General features: G+C 44.7%; 1 protein-coding gene across 1 annotated transcript in view; it reads left to right on the top strand.

Annotated features, from left to right (window-relative positions):
* Nucleotides 1-3,546: 3,546 nt before the first annotated feature.
* Nucleotides 3,547-19,133, top strand: part of LOC140687213 (uncharacterized) — a 103,718-nt gene continuing 88,131 nt past the window's right edge. Inside the window, exon 1 of the mRNA XM_072943528.1 lies at nt 3,547-3,762. The gene's annotated coding sequence lies outside the window, so the exon portion shown is untranslated. The remainder of the gene's footprint in view (nt 3,763-19,133) is intronic.

Raw genomic sequence — 19,133 nt, 5'->3', positions numbered from 1 at the left:
TGATGGTCAGAAAGAGTGACAGCGAGTGCTGGAGTGATCCAGTGGACTTGGTGTTTGCAGCTAGATTTCTCGACCACCTACAGTTAAGGGGATTAGAGAGTTCTTTTATTTTTTCTTAATGGCGTTGCATTTATTTTTACTTATTTTTTAAAATTATTTTTTATTTAGGTGTAGTCAATTTACAATGTTAGTTTCAAGTGTACAGCAGAGATTCAGTTATAAACATATGCATATGTATATATATATGTTTTAGATTGTTTTTAGTATAAATCACTACAAGAAATTGAATATAGTTCCCTGTGTTATATAGCAGGTCCTTGTCATTTATTTTATATTTACTAATTTGTATCTGTTAATCCCCCCTTTCCTGCCTGCTAAACACAGTTTGCTTTCTATGTCCATGAGTCCATTACTAGGAGCACCTTTTTTCCTAGTAATATATGCTCTTTTGCTGCTTTCAGTTTCAGTAATTCCATCTTATCTGTGGGCGCTTTTCTTCTGGTGGCCTTAATGTGGTTTGCACACGTGGTAATAGAGATCTGTATTTGGGAGAACCCCAGGCCTCGTGTAGTCCCTGGTACAGAGTGCCCACTGAATTGATGCTTGAACTGGGAAAAAAGCACAGTAAATGTTGGAATTTCCACTATGGTTGAGAATTCTATAACCTCTTTTGACAAACTTAATATTGGCTGCACCTATTCTGGGTAATTTGGTGGAAATTCATGTTATGGTGGTGAAGAGACGGGGCCTTGTATGCTTCTTCTCTTTCTGTTTTCTAACACTCATTCTCCTGGGCCTTCCAGATCCTCCCCTAGAAGTGCCAGGTCTGGCTTGGTGCTGCGCTGAGGCAATATTTGTTAATAAGGCCCTTTCCTCATCTCTTCTGAGCCTCCGGTTCTTTCTCTGCACAATGAGGGTTTAGACTAGATAACTACTTTCCAGTTTCTTTTAAAGCCATGTTTCCTTTGAGAAACAGAAAATGCAAATCTCTCCTCTCAGCCCAACCCTTTAGATTTTGAAAAGTCCTCCAAGGAGTGACATAGCTCTTTGTGGAAAATGAATGTGATTGTGATTCCAGGTGACACAGAAAAGACTATTCAGAGATTGATTGCAGGGAGAGGGCAGGAAAGGGGCATTATGTCACACTTTCTAGTGTGAGCACTGGAGCAGGGGCTTGGATTTAAATACGGTGTCTGTTGTGGCCTCTCTCTAATCTTGTAGAATGTGATAAACTTCTCTACCTCAGTTTCTTGATGTGTCAAGTTGGGGTGATAATATTTTAAGGCTTTTGTGAAACATTATGCACATAAGCCATTTGTGTATGGGTAGAAACAAGACCTGCTAGGGATTCAGGGATTTGTTTAAAAAAAAAATCTTGTCCATAGCACTCTGTCTGTGTGTATTTAGTAGTTCCTGAAGGGTGAGGGTGAGTCTAAAGTCCATCGTGGGACAGGTGGCCCATGGTTATCTGTGCCCCTGAATGCCCCCTCCTCCCCAGTCCTCTTCCTCTGTCCAGGATGAAGTTCCCTAGTAGATTTACTCAGAGGTCTTGTGAAAATGGCTATTCATTTTATTGTTTCACCAAGAAGGGCTGCCATCATGATCTCTGTGGTCAGGTTTTGAAGGGCTGCCATCATGATATCTGGTAAGAATTCTATGGAATTGGGTGTTTCTATTTAATGAAAAGAAAAAAATTACAAATAGAAAATTAGAACAAGGGTGGTCACATGGGCTCTTGGAAGTGGACACCATTAGCTTTGTTAGCTTCAGGTGCTGTGGCCTGTTGCCACGAGGACCCATTATCTTGCACTGAAGTTGGAGGTACCAGTGGGTTCAGTGGGAATGTTAACTGGGTGCATTTCATGATCTGGGCATTGTCCTATTTCTACTGTGTGTTCCTTATTTGAGACAGTGAGCTCACCTAACCTCGAAAACCTCTTTAAAAAATTAGACTTTTTATTTTGAGATGTAATGTAGATTCCCATGTGGTAGTAAGAGATTATATGGAGAGGGCCTATGGACCCTTTGCCCAGTTTTCCTTAATGGTTCCATCTTGCAATATTGGGGTACAATTCATTACTGACTCACTAACAATTTGAGGTTTGTGTTATTGCCCTCATTTCTATTCACGATTAAATTGGGGCTTAGAGAAGCACACAGGCCTGCCCAGGTCACCCACATTGTTAGTGCAGAGTCTGGTGAACGTGGGCTTGGGATTATCAGGAAGTATCATTATGATGGTCTTTGGCAGGGAGCAGCATTCACTTTGCTTGTTTATTCATTCATTCAAGAAACATTTATTGAGTGAATTCTGTGCGTCAGATGCTTTCTTAGGGTTATCTGATTCTTCAGCAGTACTGAGAATCAGGTAATGTTTATATTTTTTAAACTGAGAAAATTAGCTCTGAGAGGTTATAACTCCCCCAAAGGAAGAATAGCTCATAAAGGGGGGATAGTACATTTGTACAGTCACCACTTTTTATGCAGGTGGTACCCTAGGCATTTTACATTTGCAAACATCCGTAATCCAGATATATTCTTGAAAAGCAAGGATTTTTTATAATTGATGTATAGTCAAGTTTACGATGTTGTGTCAATTGCAAGGTGTTTTTTGACTTTTGAATTAAAAATACTTTTTCAGGAGGGAAATTAGGTGTATTTATTTGTTTGATTTTTTAAAATGAGGTACTGGGGTTTGAACCCAGGACCTCGTACATGCTAAGCATGTGCTCCACCAATGAACAGTACCCTCTACCCCAAGGCAAGTTTTCTTATCCATTACTATGAAGCTAAGGGGTTCAAATAAATTGAATAGAATTCCAGATCTTTTGATCCTACTGTGGTCCTTTTCTTTATATTCTGCTGAAGGGGATTGGGGAAAGCATATCCTTTGTTCATTTCTTTATTCAGCATTTTTGAGTAGTGACTTTATATCAGAGCCTTGCTAGGTGCTTGGAAATATAAAATAAGGAATGACCCTTCTCTGCAGGGGCAGGAAGCCTAGACCAAAAACTGGGTAATGTGATCCGAGCTACAGTAGCCATGTGCAGACTCTGAGGACAAACTGTACCCCCGGATTTGCTTTGGCTTCCCTTGCCTTCTGGCTGGTACACACCAGGTCACCGCAACCCAGATGGGCCCATAGCACACAGCAGAGTATGTACCTCGATCTCCTCTCCTGTCTCGGCAGGGCCTGCAACATGAGCATCCCTGACTACGTGCAGTGTGCTGAGGACCACCAGACTCTTCCCGTTGTAGTCCAAACCATGGAGATCATCTCAGAGGAGAATTTCTTTTGCATCTATCAGCTACTCACCTCGGTGAGCCATATCAGCCCATGTGGCTCCCAGTGGACACACTGTATTCACTACAGGCACCGCTATGTGCCCGAGAATGGGTGGAGCGTCTTCCAGAAACACCGCAAGGTCGTGGGCCTTGTCACCATTACCGACTGTCTCTCTGCCAAGGCCTTGGAGAAGCTCCACGTGCAGAGGAGCTGTATGGCACCTCGATAATGACTCTCAGCTCTTTGTCTTTGTACTGCATGTGGAGGAAGTCGAGCAGCCACGCACCGACGTTGCCTTCAAATTTAGAGGACTGCTGGGTGGTGGAGAAGAAGATCAAGGACTTCACTGAGTCACTCTTCATCTTGCTCAAGTCCTAGTGGCTGGATGGTGGCCCCAAGAATTCTGGGGACAAGATCCCCCTCCTCTGCATCCTGTTTGAGAAGGAGGACTTCATGAGACTGGACACAGACAGCAGGTAAGTTTACCTGGAGGCCAGTCCACCCTGGCTGTGTGCCGGATTGCTTCCCTACATCCAGAAAGGGATCAGCAAGGAAGAAGTCTGTCTTGTAGCCAAGGGGGGATGGAGATGCAGCCCGCCGGTTTACAGACATTTCAAAGTGAATCCGCCTTTGTTTCAGAGAGATCCTTTTAGGGTTAGTGTGGACACTTACTCCCGCTTTACAGCCATGACCATGGTGGGACCCCTGGGGATGCTGTCCAATAAAGTAGCCAAAGACACTGATGCTAGGAGCACTGGGGAGGAGGCTGGACTGAGCTGAGATGTGCTGTAGGTCAAATGCACATCAGACACTGAGGCTTGTCTAGTAAAAGTATATAAACTATCTCTTTACTTCCTATATTGATTACATGTCAAAATGATAGTATTTTACATACAGTAGATTAAGTAAGATCTGTTCTTAAAATCAGTTTCTAGTATTTGTTTTTTGTTTGTTTGTTTCTTTGTTTACCATTTTAAACGTGGCAAATGGGAAACTTTCTTTACATGGCTCTCATTTCATTTCTGTTGGGCAGCCTATCCTGGGACAGTCTCATCCCTTTGCTTATAGATGAGATGCTGAACCCTGAGAGGCGGAACGAGGAGCTGGTTGAGCTGGGGCTGGAGCCGGTGTCTCCTGCCTCCCAGGCCCAGCACCTATTCTGCTCAGGCCCTCTCTTCTTGCCCGACAGCCTCCATGCCAAGTTATGACATCAGAAACACCGCCGGGGACTTCCGAATGAACTCCTTATGCAGGGAAAGGCGTATCACGGTGTATGGGACAGAGCAGGGAAATGTTCATTCTCAGTTTGTCCCTGTGATTAAGTCAATGGCCCCACATTGCCTCGGAAGTACAGACGAGCACTTTTGGGCTGCCTACCCCCCCAACTTCAGCTCTGTTTCCCGGTGTATCTGTCGTGCTGTCCCTCAGGCAGAAGAGGGTGAGATGCCTTTTCCGAGACGTGGAAACCTTTGCTGGGGAGAGTGAGGGAAGCTGTGTTCCCCCGGCCTACGGCCTCTGTCCTTGTGTCTGGAGAGGGCTCATGGTGGTCCCACAGGTGACGGTCGGAGAACCTGGCACATGTTTCTGGGCCCGCTGTGAAGGAAGTGCTCTGTGATTCTTGAACTTAGCTAAGATCAGATCCTACTCTCTGGTTGTTGGTAAGTTGGAGGAGAAGATGCTAGAGAATTGATAAAAAGAATGTCTAGACCAGCCCTGTGAGTGAGAAGCACAGGGGACACGAGTCCCACCTGCGAGAGACAATGTAGCGGGCTCTGGATGAATTTTCTGTTCCTCCCAGATATACCTCTATGACTTAAGGAAGGGGAGAGGCATGTTGTAGCCATGATCTGTACTTGTCCTCTCAGGGCCCTGTGATCTACATGCCCGCACTCCCCATCTGCTTCTTAAGATGAGCTGGCATGTTTAGGAGCCTGGGCACTGCTGAGGGCATAGCTGCCAGCACCGTGCTACACCAAGTCTGGCTCCGTTCACCTCTCCTGTCAACCCCTGCTGAGGCCCCAGGCATTAGTCAAGGTAGGTGCATCGGTGCAACATAAGCAGGGACCACTTCTCCCCCTGGACAGACCGGTGAGTGAGCAGTGGAAGCCTGGAGCCCTGCCCCAGCCTCCATGCCAGTGCCTCCTCTTTTGTCATAGGAGGCACTGGTGACATTTTTGCTCAACAAATGCTTGTCTCTGAGTCTGCAGCCCCACCAGAGAGAATGCCAGATTGTTTTTGTCTTTTGAAGTCTGCCCTTGGGACTTGGCGGAGTAGCCGGATGTGTAATTAGCCCACAGTGGTTGACACTGTCCCCATTGTTTACCCAGAACCTCGTGTACCAGGCATGGCTCCCAGTATCGAAATACAGCAGCGCATTAAACCTCCCTCCTTTTGGGTCTGTCTGTTCTGGTACCATAAGGGCTCAGCCAGCTTCTGAACGTCAGTGAGATAACGCGGCCAGTGAGCTCGGGTCAAGCACATTCTCCTCCAGTCACTTTTACCCCATTGTTGCTTTTAGTATTCCACAGTCATTAATTATTTAAACAATTCTTTGGTACAGGAGCAGAGCCTAATTCTCTCCTGCTACTCTTGGTGGAAGTGAGTAAAACGGTCCAGACTGAAATGCGACCACAATTTGTAGCTCAAAAGCTGCCTAGAAGCTTGTAGGTTGAATTTTGGTTAGGGGCGCTGACCACGTTGGGTTCCCCCGGCAGCGCCGCTCCCCTCAGGCCCCTGCTTTCCCTGGAGCAGGAGGTGAGGGTGGGTCTCACCATCCCCTCGTCCCTGGCCTCACACACTCACGTAAATTCTTGTACATGCTGTCAAAATCATTTTTGTTCTTGTGTGTTTCTAATTTTCTCTTGTTCCTCTTTTCCTTTTTCTTTATTCCTTTTTCAATTGTACTGCCCAGTGAGCATGTTGTTGCATCTGAAAATGTGGGCTGTGCACACCCTGCATTGGAAATAGCCAGATTGCCCTCCATACTGTCTCCATCGCTTTAAAAAGCAAAATCTTAACAGCTGTCTTGATCCATGTATTATCCTAGTCATTTTGTATTTTCTAATGTTTTGGAATATTTGCTTTGTTAGCACATTACCCACTGGTGTTAGATACCTGTTAAAATCCTTGCTTTGAGGGACCTGTTTGGTCCTCCTTTTATTTGGTGACAAATGCGCCCTTATTAAATTTGTTTCATTGTTTTGAAGAAGTGAGATGCGAATTGATTTAGGCGGCTGCTGAGGGATTCTTTTCATGGAGTATTTAAACTTGTAAAGTCAAATTCTGCAGCATCTTGCTCGATTCCTGCTTTTACACAAACGTGCTCGGCCCACGGTTCCTGGCTGTCTCTGTGTGACGTGCGTGACGGCGCTTCCTGGCCGGTGGTCACTGGTGAGGAAGTGGCCAGCTCGGGGGTGAGCAGATGCAGGGGACACTGTTGGAGGAAGCAGTCACTGTTTGGTTGTTTAATTTTTTTTTTTTTTGCATTCAACTTCCCCGTGCCATTTACTTTACTTTGCCTTCATAAAGGGGCAGAATTGGGTGTAAAATCCATGACACTATTTGTTCCCTTTACGAGGCTGGTTTTTCTGGGTATCAGGACAACATGACCTTCTCCTAAGTAGCTGGCTCAGCTGGATCTGTTGGACACAGGGACAGCTAAAAGGGCCGTAGTTTCCTCTCTGCTCCAGCCAGTGGGCATTCAGAGCTGGGTCTGTGGTTTGCCTCAGCAGCCGTGCAGACCTCCCTGCCCCGGCCTTTACATTTAAGCCATGTTGGCAGTAAAGAGTTGAATCCGTTTCTGTTGCAGCTGACATCCACCACTGACAGCCGTGTCGTTAGTTTGTGGTAGTCAGTCTCCAACACCCCAGACAACCGTGAAGGAAGATGATTTGGCCGACCTAGGACCCTGGATTCTCACCCTCACCATGGTTCATCTCACCCGGTGGAAGGGTTTGGCCACCACCATCATGCTGACCATGAGGCCTTGTTTCTCCTTTCATGCTCTGGTCCAAATGTGGACACTTCATTTTTCACTGAATTTGTCTCGCTTGAGACAGGCAAGAATATCTGAATGAGTCCATCACATTCTGGGTGGGGAACAGAACAGAAGTAAGTGTCGCAAGTAGATGGAGTCTAGGCTGTCCGGGTTGGAAATTGCAGGCTGGGATCTGTGATGGCCGGGCTGTACCCTGGACACAGGTCTTTCCCGTGGCTCCCGAGAGCCCAGGAGTTGGAGTGAGAACAGCCTTCCCTGGGTTCCCCCATCCTCATCTGCTCACTGGCAAGTGTGTCTGCTAATTAGGAGCTCCCCCAGACCTCGGGCCCTTCAAAGCTCAGACCACGGGAAAATCTTGAGTCCCTTCTCCTGGGCCTCCTGTGTGAGAATCCAGTGCCTTCTGAGGTGACCAGCGGTAGGAGATGCCTCCCCCTCCAGGGAGCACCCTACGGCGGACTGTTAGTGAACCATGCTGTGAGCTTGTGGGGTTCCGGCCATGGTCCCTGCAAAACCACACTTGAGATCGGCTTATTGGTGAAAATAACAGGACTGATTCCAGGGCAGGGCCGGGGGGAGGGAACAGTGGAAATTGAATGTGACCTGAGACAACTAGGTGGGTGCTGGGGCTGTTACTAAAATGGGGAGTCTGGGAGGTCCCTGCCAGGAATCGAATTCCAGAGTAAATGGTGGACATGAGGCATTTTTAAGATGCCATTTTTCATCCAAGTTAGGACTTCAAAGAGGCACTCGGCTCTATGAGACTGGGGCTCAGGTGAAGGAGCTGGACTAGAGATACAAGTTGGGAGTCGTCATTCTTAGCTGGTGTTCACAGCCTTGCATGTGAATTAGATCATCTCGAGAGCTGCAGACTGAGGCTGAGGGAGGGGAGGGCTGTGCCTCGGTTGGAGGAAAGCCCAGACCATGCAGCTTTGGTGTGTCAGCCAGCGGCGTTTGTCATTTTCAGAGCAATCCCATTTATCCTTAAGGGGCCTGGGGGTCAGCAGGGCCAGCCAGAAAGAAATCCAAAGGGAGAGTCTTGGCCACGTGTGTGTCTTGGGAAGGTGCAGAGGCTGCAGGATCCGGAAGGTTAGAATCCTCAGAAGCTGGAGTTGGAGTGGGGAGAAGGTATTCGCAGTCACCTGTGAGGGAGGGAGGGAGGCCTAGGGAGTCCCCACCCTACCGGACTTGCTTTCCCATGAACAGAAGGCAGTCAGACAGAGGATCTGAGGTAAGAAGGATGGGCACTGGGAGGGGAGCCAATCTGGAGAATGGTGCTTGGAAAGTTCTGGAATAGTCTCCCTGAAAAATAGAGTTAAAAATACCCAGACTCTTAAGAATATTGTTAGTGACTTGGTAGGAGGCAGTTGTTTTTCTGGCCTCCTAAGTGTAAGTCATGTATCCAGGGATACACAGAAGATACGGGCAGTCTGTTCCGGGGGCTTGATCCTTACCAGGGGGATCAGTGCAAGTTTAAAGGGGCAGAAGGGCAGCGGAGGGAAACTAGCCAGGCCCTGTGTCAGGTAGCAGTCGGCCGCCCTACTTGCCTATTGCATTCACATCCATGACTCCCAGGTGGGCGATGGCAGCCCCCTTTTGAAGATTGGGAAGCCTTCTCAGAGGGGTTAAGGAATTGGTTTGTTTAGCGGTTGATAAATGCTGTAGCAGGATTCAAGCAGAGCCTTGTCAGACTTCAAGGGCATGTTCTCTCTACTGTTTCCAGGACTTCCCTGTTATACCTGGAATGGTGAAGTGGGTAAGATTTGGAGCCTTTCAGAAAAAGTATGATTTAAGTGCCTCAGGACTGTTTCACAAAGCTCAGCGTTCTTTGATGGTTCTGAAGCATGCAGTGCTTTTCGCCCCACAGAAGTAACGTCTAACTCCATTGTCGATGATGTGGTTGCAAATGATATACAGGTGTAAAACCACACTTCGCAGCTTCTAAAGGGAAACTCTCCAATTCTCCCTTGGTCGGCTTTCTTCCACGGGGTGTAACTGTGCTGCAGCGTAAGCCTGAGCTTTCCGTATGGAGTGAGGTTTTAATATCCGATGTTAGCATAAAACGGTCAGATGAAGAAAACCGACGTTGACAATTTATATTTGGGTTTCATTAGTCAAGATATACTATCAGTTAATGGCCCATATAGCAAATGAAATTCAGTATAGGACATTGCATTTCTTGCTTTCTATTTAGAGTTCTCTTACAGAATAAGGTTGCCTGCTTTGGAACATCAGCTTCACCACCACAGCACCTATCAGTGTGTTGGTGTGATTGCATTTCCAGAGTGAATCTAATCTGGGCTTCCTCAGCCCCAAACACTCCAGTGCAGAATCACGGGCCATCTGTTAGTCACGCAAATACTTCTAAATTTATATGATGCCAGAAAAGAAAGAAGAGAGAGAGAGAGAGATTGCCTTTATCAAAGTTCCTTTCAGTTCTAACTGCAAACTGTTGTTGAGCAGCTCTTGTTTCCTTTGGATATGAATATATACATTTCTTTGCATGTAACCTAAGTTTTGGACTAGAACACCAAGTTCTTGCTGTCCACAAGCCACAAAAATAGTAGCCAAATTGCACACGTGTGAAATAGTTTATACTTTTTTCTGAGAAAGTATCCTTGAATTTGGGACTTGGACTGTGATTTCTGCTTTTTGCTTCCCTCAACCGTCTTGTAATCTCTCACTCCTTCCCACGTGGTTCCCAAGTGTTCGTGGTCTCAAAGGAGCGGGCAAACACCCAGTTGGTCACCATGTACTGCTGCTATAGATAGAGCCCAGACAAGACCTAAAGGACATTATCGGAGAGGAATTCCTGGAAGAAATGGGCTCTACATTCAGTTGTGAGGACAGAGTAAGAGTCAGCCAAGAGAAGGAGTCAAGAATGTGGCTCAGGTCGCAGGTGCAGCCCGGGCAGAGGCCTGGAGGCTTTTGGCGTGGGGACCCTTGGAGAGTGCCCTGTGCGGTCCAGGGTGGAGGGAGCCCCTGCTGGGGAGGACACTGGAGAGAGTCCGGGATGTAGGGCTTTGGAAGAAGTTGAGTTTTACTAGAACTGACACAGTAGGCAGTGAAGGGTGTCAACAGAAAGTGACCCTCAGGAAAGGTACTTCTGGTTTTGCTTCTGATATTCTACAGACAGAAGGATCGGGACGGGCGAGAGCAGGTATGTCTGTCCCTTTGAGACCCAACCGGTCATTCATTTATTCATTACACGTGCACTTCTGTGAGTCTAGGGGAGAGAGGGTGTAGCCACATTAGTAAGCAAAATGTATTTGCTTCTTGAGAGCTTAGCATTGTCAGAAGTTTACTTAGCCTAGAATGTTCTAGGAAGAGAGGAACAAATTGTGGAGGTTGGAGGGAGGGAAGGCTTCCTTTGGAAACAGTCAAAATGAGACTGGAGCAAGTGGGAAGTAGGAGCAGGTCAGGGGCCCCTGTGGTCACTGGGGACCTGTGTACTTAGGTGGGGATGGGCGAGCAGGGTCTGGGGTGGGGCTAGAACTCTAACAGGGAGCCTCTAAAGGGTTTGAAGTGGGGGTTGATGTAATCAAATTTCTGATTTGGGAAGGCTGCCGTGGCTCTCTGTGTTTGTATAGCGGGGAAGAGGGGGTGGGTGCCACCAACTGGGGGATCATTAGAAGACAATTCACAGGCTGGGATATGGGCATCGGGGCTACTTGGGGATGGCAGGGGCAGTGTGGATGCCGGCTTTCCTTATGGGGGGCTTGTTAGCGGGCCACCCTAGAGGCATTTTGTGGCTGGAAGAAAACTGATGGAGGCCGCCAGGTGGATTTTCCTCTTCTCTCCTTCCCTGCCTAGTGTGATGATCTTAGCTCAGCCAACATTTGGAACAAAAGAGCTAATTTCCAGGGTTGCCCAGGACTTTGTAGAGCTCGTTCGAGTGAGATCTAATCGGATTTAGGTTTGTGTTCAGATCTGGATGTTCACTTAGCTAGAAACGTCCTGTCATTTCGATTTCCATAGGGGTTTTTTACTTCATAAAGATTGCTTTCTTGGTGAGAGGAAATTTAATACAGCTGTTGTCTTTTTCAAAAAAATCTATCATTTAAGAACTTTAATATTCAAAAGAATAGAAATATATAAAATTTTTAAGGAAGTTTTTGGTGTAGTTTCTTTGCTTTCTGAGCTAATGTGAAGTTAGAGCCTTTGCATTACTTAATAGCACATCCTTGTCAGTATTTAAAGAGCTGATAGTGGGCGCCCCAGGCCCCACCTCTCAAAGAATCGTTAAAGTTTTCTCTGAAATAGTGAGGTCATAAAGGTCTTGTTTTCAGAAACCAAACGGTTTATAATACGCAGCATAGCCACATTTATAAAATAATAATTAGTTCAAAATTAAGAAAGTGGAGGATAATTGATTTCTTTTTAAAGCCTATACATAAACTTTCTTGTGCTAATGTTGCAACTGGAAATTTTGAAAAGAAAAATCCTACTGCAATATCATCTACGTGGAATACATATATGAGTTTCACGCTTGAAAAGTAACTGCGCAGTGGTTTTCAAAGTCAGGAGCATTCCAGCTCAGATACTGGCAGTGATGGTTGCTGGTTTTCAATGAAAGAGCCTAAATTTGCCTTCTTAGCTTTTTTATTTTTGTATTGAGAGGGTTGATTAGTGCTTTGCGAGCATGATTTTGGGGCAAATTGAGGGCAGATGTCGTGTACAAACAGTGAGATATTTCCATGCATTTTATTTTCTGGACATCACCAGGGCACATGTGGGGTTTGTGCCTGCAGGCTGGAATGCTGCAGGACTCCCTAATCCATCACCATTATGTCCTGGAGCTGCTCAGGTCATTGAATGATTTTCTGTTGCTTGGAGGAAAGGTGGTCTGATGGAGGTGATCAGATGTGCAGTTAAAGTGCTATTACTTGAAATAAGAGTAACCTAGAAACATTGCTCTAACAATACAGGATGAGGGAGGAGAATTGTCTGAGCTACTTGCAGTGGGGAGTCTTCTCAGGTTTCTCCCACACCGTGACTCCTGCCAATATCCGCCACAGTCCTGCACGGTAGTTCTGCCGAAGCAAGCAAGCACTTTGCTCAGAAACGCACTGAATTTCCTTGTGCCTCTGTTTGTTGGCTTTTTTTTGAAAGCACATTTTGCCCTTTGCTTAAATGCCATCCATGCTAGTCAACTCTTACACTCATTTTTCTGGAACTCGTCCATAAATAGCTGCTGAATGGATGAACAGAATGTAGTATCTCCATGTAGTGGAAGATTATTCACACGTAAGAGTGAATAAAAAAGAAAAAAAAAAGAGGAAAATGAAAAAGGCCACCTGATTTTGGAAGTCCACCCTGACTGTTCAACCCACACTTTTCCCTTTGAAACCCAATCACTTATGCTCCACTCTACTCTTTTTGATAGTGCTTACCACCTTCTAATAATCTTTAACGTTTTCAAAAAAAAAAAAAGAAAGAGATGCTGATACCACTTCAAAATATACAAGCCTTGATAACAGCTTGTTAATTGAAAGGAAGCAGACACAAACGGTCAAATATTGTTGATTTCAGTGATCTGAAATGCCCAGAAAAGGCACATGCAGAGGCAGAGAGCAGGTGATGGTTGGAAGGGGCTGTTTGGAGGGGGATTAGGGAGTGACTGCTAGTGATAGGCGGATTCTTTTGGGGTGATGAAGTGTTCTGGAAATAGAAGGTGATGAGTGCTACACAACCGTGAGTTTGCAGAAGACGGCTGAGCGCTGTGTCTGGGAGTGCCTGTTGTTGGGGCATCTTTATTTTGTTCTCATCCTGCAATGTGAAGAGCCATCTTCTGCTGTGGCTGTTCTACTCCTGTGAGTGGTGAGGGTCAGAGACTTTGCAGAGTCATGTTTCTTTTTTCCCCCTGGGTGAGTGAAGGCAAAAAAAGATTTAAGCCTAAGAAAGTGCTCCATCTGCAGAAATGTCTTTTTGTTTTGCATGGTGTAAAAACCTTGAGAGCTTTTAATCGTTGAGGCCAGTCTGTGGGAGGAAATAGCCCGTGAAGCCTGGGTGAGCCCGGGAAGCACCGTGCATCTCTCCCAGACACGGGTGGGGATTTCACCCCCGTTCAGGCAGTGAAGGGCCCAGACCCGTGAGCAGACTTGACAATCGTGAATATTTACGTGTGTCCGCTGCTTCATCTTGGATATTAATTTCAAGCTGAGTCAGTTTGTGGCGGCAGCCTCATCCTACATCAGGAATTTATAGTATCTGCTCTTTGAGGTGAAGACCTGACAGACTTGATTATTTAACAGTCTGCCTTGAATTGATATCTCACATTCCTTTGTCAAAAGCAAAACAGCAGAAATACAGACGTCCTTTAATGCCAATGTGACCTGGAACGGGATTAGCCTCTGTGCCTCAGTCGCCTTATTTGTGAGTGGGTAAGATGATAACAGTGCTTCCCTCAGAGGAGCTGGTGAGGGGAGAGTCAGAAGCACAAATGGAGGACTTACACGAGGTGCTCATGAATGACCTAGTTTAGTGCTGTCAGTCTGGTGAGGCCTCAGGGGCAGAGATGTCAGAACAGAGCAGTCCTAGCAGGAGGTCGATCCCTGATGGCAGCTGTTATGATCAGTATCACCACTGTTGATTATCAGGTAGTTTATGACTTGGTAATATGAATTCATGAATAATGTTAAAGAACTAGACATCTCAGACCAGTTTACATAGTCCTCAAAATTTCCTCTGAGAAATAGATGGTATCTTCCCCATCTTAAATCTGAGATGAGTCTCTAAAAAATTCTGTATTCCTCCATCTTTTTGCTTTAATTCCCCATTTCTTAAAAAGCAAAGTTTTTAAATGGAGTTACTGGGGACTGAACTGAGTGCCTCATGCATGCTAAGCACATACTCTCCCACATGAGGTATAACCTCCTCCCTGATTTTTTTTTAATTTACTTTCTTAATTTACAGAGTTTAGAGGCCTCTAATTCTTTTTCTGGAGACTTGTCCATGAACCTGTAAATCTATAATTAATGGACAAAATTTGGTTTATTAAAAAAATCAATAGAATATTCTGCAATCCATCCAAAAAGAAATGCTCATTGACTTAAAATGTTTCTCCTTTAAGGTGATTTCTCCTTTGTGGTCTAGCTTAATTTATTAACAGGCATCCTCATCATCATAATGACCAAACTCGCTGTGAGTGGACACCTACCTAAGGCTAAAATGCTTTCCTCATGTTTTAGTTCATAGCAGGTGTTTGATTGTAGGTATCAGTGTCTCCTTTTTTGCAGCTGAGGGATTGAGAGATGGAGCAGCTTGTCCCAAATTACACGCAGCAGGCTGTGGCTAGCTCGGTGCTGGAACCCAGGCTGCACAGGATGCTTTCTTAATTGCTCCTCTAATCAGCCTCCCGTTAAGTGGTTACCCAAACACCTGTGACTCCATAAATGGCCGAGTTTAGTGATCTCAGCTTGATGATGCCTTCAAAGGAGAGACACCATTGAGAAGTTGAGACAGAGTGGCAGAAATTACAATTGTTTATTTTCACAAATTTTTAATTCTCAGGTAATTACTTAAAAAGTTAATTTTATATTTTAGTGCTCTGTAAGCACTAAAAACATAACAATAAAAATAATTATAGTGCAAAAGAGAAGTGGGCTCTGAAAGTCCAACCACTGCTATTGATGTTACTTGTTTTTCTCTAGTGGCCCTTATTGACAGAAATACTTACAAAGACTGAATTGGTTTTATGTAGTCTTAATATGGAAGAAAAGATTGTCAGTGAATATTGTAAGTAAAGTCTTTACTCTTTTCTTTCCTGTTGATGAATATGTAAGTTGTTTTCATGGCTTAAGTACATTTCCTCATTTGTGAAATTTTAGTAATATTGTTTAATTTGTCTGACTGTGAGAGTTAGATGCCTTGTATGCAAAGAACACAAGAGGTGCTTAATAAAAGTGCTGTCACAATGACAGAAATTTTAGATTGATCAACTCTGAATACTAAAGAGTGTCGCTTATTTCTGATGCATATTTAATAAGTACATGTATGATATATCTGAATATGGTTTAAAGTAACAAGGATTCATTTTTTTTTTTGGTGTAGTATGAAGTTTTAATGAAATCTGTATCATTCTAGTGAGACAGGGACTAGTTAAATTGCCTTAATCAGATGACCTTGAAGATTATTTACACAGAATATGTATTGTTACAAATCAGAATTTATGTTGCCGTGTAACCATCCACTCAGATATTTAAATTCGTGGGATTCTGACTAGATCAATTAAGTTTAGTAAAATCCACATTGATCATTTTCAGGAAATAAGCTCCTCTCTTTTGTGATTAAAGAAAATTTTGATTTTTTTCTACACTCTTAACAGGTTTAAAATATCAAAACATTGATTTGACACGTTACTTTTTTAATAGAGAGAATAAAGCTCATGCTGTTTTATTATGTAAATAAATATTTTTGAATGTTGACAAACTTGTATGATATCCTGGATCTTTGAGAAATATTTTGCAAGATATCAGATAACCTACTGTTGGAAAAATACAAACGTGACTTTTATGAACATAGGCGTAGTACAGATCTGTTGGTTTTTGCTACAGTGCAAGACATGAGGCCTAGGATGTCTTTGCTGCCGATTGCCAGGAGGACACATTCCATGTCTCAGTTTCCCCTCCTGTAAAATGAAGTGGCTGAACTGGATTCTTTCCTCTTATAAGATGAGTTTCCTTAAGCCTATGTATTCTGTTTATATTCAGGAGTATTAGCAGTATCAAATTAAATACTGAATATCCCTCCCTTCCCCCGAATCAAAGTGCAGTATGTGCTACATAAGCTTTTAGTTATCTGATTCTCCTTTCTGATCCTACAGGCAATTTTTGTGTTGCATCTTTCCCGGCAACCTGGAAGGTCATTTTAGCCATAGGTGGCACTGTTGCAACTTCTTACAGTCTTAACTTTCCTGTTTGTAAAAGAAGGCTTAAATAACTTTATTTTATTTTGATTTCTTTACTTAATGCTTCAGAAGAGCCCAATGTCTTTTATGTGTGTCTACCTGGAAAAGTTATTCTGCTTATATCTTAGATTTATTCTGTCATCTCACTGTGAACATTTCAGACTTGCTGTGCAAACAATAGCAAAATCGGGCTTTTCTTCTAGTGTTAGAAACCAGTGAGCCGGGATTTTATAAAACAGCTAGAAGCGGCATCTGGACGACCTTAAAGGTGAAAAGTGTATTGAGTTCCCTGAGTTTTGACCCCGCCGCTGTGTGTTAATTGGTGGTAGGAGATTTGGTACATATACGAAGGGGTGTAGTTTTTTGAGTTGGGTTTGGTTGCACGTGCTGCCACTGAGCCACGTGAGCCTGAGACAGTTCGTTTTGAGTTTTTCCGTCGTCTGTGAGATGGGGACATTCATATATGAATTGTAGAATTGTGAGAATTAGAAATTATGTGCAGTGTTTACCACAGTGAGTATGTCAAGAGGGTTCTTAAACTTTAGCTGCTGTTTTGTGTGAAGCCATCATTTGGGAGTCTTTGGCAATTACTAAGAAACAGGAAAATAAGAAGAGCTGTTTTTATGATGAAAGATATTTGAGGAGGTTCCATAGTTCCTATACCCATAATTTAGCATCAGCAGAGTCAGGACAGTTACACAGTCGCCCTGAACCAATGTTAAGCCACAGAATTATTTGTTACTTCATATATTTTGGGGCTTAAGGAGATCCAATACTTATACACATGTTGTCTCCAGCAGCCAACTGAGAGATGACACAAAAGAGTAGACAGGCGATAAATGTCTTCTTTGTTACCGATGAAGCCACGTTCTTCATGAACTTCAAGGCTGTGGGAAAATGCGTGTCATGATACTGTGTCCCAGAAATACAGACTCACCCTGTCCCATGTAGCTCTGGGCCACAGCGAGCCTTCCCTTGAGAGGACCTGCCCCTTCATGCACAGGGCTTTCCTGCCATGGAGCTGAGCATCCCAGGTGCTTCCCAATGGTGACCAACACTGGAGTGAAAGGAAGGGTTTCACATGCCCCGCTTGTCTCCCCGGACTCACACCTCACTCTGTTAGTGTGATGAGTGCTAGCTGTGGGCCAGGGGCCAGGGGTGTGAAGGGAGAAGCACTCTCCATGGCCCAAAAGAGTGGTTAGGAGGCATCCCCTCCCTCAGTTTAAACAGGTGGTTGGATGGAACATAAGGGTACTCCCCAATTGTTTATAAAAGGAGAAATAAGGATGTTCTTTGGGACTTAGGCTAGCCAGGAAACACATAAGATGATTAGAGGGGAGACTTGTAAATCACTTTGATATTAAGTTGACATTTGTTGAACACCCAAAATGTGCTACATTCTTTTCTGAGAGTTTTACAGAAATGAATCCTTCAATCTTCTCAACAAGCGAGTAAGGAAGGTTTGATTGTTATCCCAGTTTTACAGTGTGGAAATTGAGGCACACAGAGGGTAATTAAGTTGGCAAAATCACAGAACTATTAAGTGGCAGAGCTGGTATTTAAACCCTGGCTGTCTGGTTTTGAGGCTCCCAGAGATGGGCTTTTTGTGTTTAGCGTTATCAGCATCCCTGAATCTTTGTACCTCTGTGCATCAGTTAGCCTAGAAAGGACAGGGAAAGGAGAGTTACATGGGTGCTCATAGTCATGTCTTGCCGCTGTCCACGGAGAGTGCACCGTGATTGGCGTTAATTGTCTTCTGGGCAGTAGATCTGTTCGTATAATAGAAATTTAGTTCACTGAGTTAATCTAGAAACCCTTCCTGCTCCGTTTCTGTCCATGCTTGCCATGTGACTGCCTGCCCGTTATTGGGCAGTGGAGGAGAAAATGTACTCATGGTTGAACTCTGATATTTCAGTCTGGTTCATAGATTCACGTCTTCTGTTACATTAATAAGCTAAGTTTCTGGTTTTCTTGCATCAGTGTCTCATGACTTTGGTTAATGTGAAACCAGTCCATGGGAGCCCAGGGATGATGACGGTATAATTTCTGAGCACGCTGTGGCACTTCTACCCATGCAGACGTGGCTGAAGGATGTCCACCTTCCTCACTGATTTCCCCCAACAGCAGGGTCCTCTCCCACCCCTGGATGTGAGGTTGGGAGCTCTCTGAGTAGGCCAGTCAGAGGCCGAGTCCACCAATCAGAAAATGATGAAGTACCTGGAAGTGGGTTTAATAGAAGAAAAGGGCTTCCAGGTAGTCAGATGGGCTGTTCGAGTCCATTTGGTGAAAAGCTGTCCACTGTCTGTGGTTTAGCTACTTCTTTGCTATTGAAAAGTCTGGAGTAGATGAAGGGATTTTAAAAAGCAGAAAGGAGTGATTTCATGTGGTACGTCCACACCGGTGAGAAGTGATGGATGACCACCAGTGTGAGGCATAGACAGAGTCTTACAAACTTCATAAAACAGCATTAAAAGCTCTGCCATCTGAGTGCACTTCATATGGGGTCCAGATCATCACTGGTCACGCAGTGAGGGCAAGTAACTGATGATGGCAGAAAGAACATGGACGCATCAAAAAGGTCTCGTTCACGTTCCCTGTTTAAGGGATGCAGCACAGTGTAATATATTTGAGCTGGTTTTTCACTGAAAAATTTTTAGTGTTTTCTGGGACTCCCCAGTACCCCAAGGGTCCATGCAGCTGGGTGTCCCCTCAGTGCAGCACTGTCAGCGCTTGCCCTGGGCTGATGCGGTGTCACACGGAGCAGGACGGTCAGCGTCCCCGGCTCCTCTGAGCTCCGTCTCCTCATCCGCAGAGCCGGGTTTCTCATCCGTGTCTACTTAGTAGGGTTGTTGAGAATCACACGTGAAGCTTCAGGGGTGACTTGTGGTTGTCTCTGTGATTGGCATATAGTGAATATTTGATAGAAACACTTCTTTTTTTAGTAT

Source organism: Vicugna pacos, chromosome 19, assembly GCF_048564905.1.
Source record: "Vicugna pacos chromosome 19, VicPac4, whole genome shotgun sequence".
Lineage (NCBI taxonomy): Eukaryota > Metazoa > Chordata > Mammalia > Artiodactyla > Camelidae > Vicugna > Vicugna pacos.
This window is presented reverse-complemented; position numbering and strand designations above follow the sequence as displayed.